We start from the raw sequence: 1,956 nt of genomic DNA, 5'->3' as shown, positions 1-1,956 counted from the left end.
GATAAGCTCAATTTGGGTTCTGGTTGTTTAATATAGCAGGTAGTTAGGTTTGACCCCTCCCTAACATAGATGGACTTACCAATAAATTGTTCATCAATGCTTAAATAAAATACTTCAGCAATATACGACATAATATTGGTAACGATCATCAATCTACAAGTGACAAAACTCTCTGGGTTTTCTGAACTTGAATCCCAGCAAACTAAAGCCCCAAATTTACTTGCAATCTTTTCACATGTATCTCTAGACCATACTTGGGGGGGGGGTTCAATCACCTCTAACCAAATTCGTCTAGTGTCACCTTGTTGATATATATCACATGGATATATCTGACTAAAGTATTGCAATAAAAGGGGACTTTTCATCTTAATAGCATGCTCCATGTCCTCCTTTTCCATGAAAGTGACAATGAATTTATAAGGGCCTAGATCACGTACCTAATAAATTGACCCATTGCTTAGTTAGGATTTAAGATAAGTCCTCCACTGATCTTGGTTCTTCACTTTCACCAACCAAGCTTCTTTCCAATTCTTCTACCATACTTGAGTTAAGTTGGTCTTTCACTATTTTTTCCTCTTCAATTGGTTCCATCTTGTCTTGTGATGGTATTGAGTACCTTCTTCTGGGTATCCCTTCGTTTTTTGGAGTCCAATTTCTCCTTTTTTTGCTCGGATCTTTACCATTGTTATCCCCAAATTTATTAGTTTGCCTTTTGAATCTTTTTTCGTTAACAAAAATTCTTGAGTCTTCAATCTAGCGACCTCTCATACATCTGTTTAATAGCCCTAAATGCATTCATTGGGTCTTTCATTTTCACAAACCCAAAACATTTTGGATTATTTACCCTTTTTTTTTCTGGAGATGAATACATCACACACTTCCCCAAATTTCTCAAATTGTGTCCTAATCGTTTCAGGTATTATTCTTAGATCAATGTTATCCACAAAGAATAAGATGACTTTATCTTTTCTCCTCCATACTCTAGTTCTCCTGTAGTTTCCCCTTTGTCTCCCTTGATTGAATCTTCCTCTTGGAACTTGCGATTGAATTGGGTATGTCTTCCCCAGTACCTACTTTTGTTTTCATCACCATCGACGTTCCCATTTCACCTTACTGAAGTAGCTCTCGGAGACAAGATCACCCTGGTGGTTGACGAACCTCCGATTACCACCGTAGTAGACGAGTCTTTCGTATTTTGTATTTTCTTTATTTCTCACTTTCTCTCACTATATGTAACGTTCCCCAAAACAATGTAACGTTACCCTATTATATTTTAATTTTTCGGATTTTGGTGTTGATGTTGGATTTATCTAACTCAAGATGCAATGTTGGTACCAAATTTGTTTTAAATCTTCATTGTATATTACTTTGCCAATGAGCTATGTCATCAACAACCCACTCTTTTGATCACATGCATCCACGCATACCTGTATGCATTATAAAACTTACATGGTATGAATTTTCTACCCGGATTTTGGCCTGTCCACGATGACATCAACGCAACTGGTATACCACAATTGCAATTTCATCTCACCATTGGGTTTGCGGAGTAAAAAAAAAAAATACTTGAAGTTGACATGGTAATTTAGGTAGGAAAAAACAGAGCTTGAATTGTAGGTTACAAATAAGAGAAGAAGAGATTATGGGGTAAAATAACCAAGGGTGTTGTTAGTAGGAAAATGAGAGTTAAAATAGAGGGAAAATAATAGTGAGAATGGGGAGAATCTAATTTGGTTGGTTTAATGTTTGAGGGGATGAAAAGCAAAGCTACCTAAGCATTGTTCCGTTAGTTAAGATGGAAGTTTGACTTGTTTTTAAGGAATTTTCAATTTGATGTTATATGACAAAAAAGTGTAAATGAGGTGGTTCTGAAAAAAAAAAAATTATTGAAGGTACTAGAATTATACTCCTACTAGTATTGGTGCCCGGCTTCGCCCGGGCTACCTCTACTTACCA

The sequence above is a fragment of the Silene latifolia genome, chromosome 4 (genome assembly GCF_048544455.1).
Source record: "Silene latifolia isolate original U9 population chromosome 4, ASM4854445v1, whole genome shotgun sequence".
Lineage (NCBI taxonomy): Eukaryota > Viridiplantae > Streptophyta > Magnoliopsida > Caryophyllales > Caryophyllaceae > Silene > Silene latifolia.
This window is presented reverse-complemented; position numbering follows the sequence as displayed.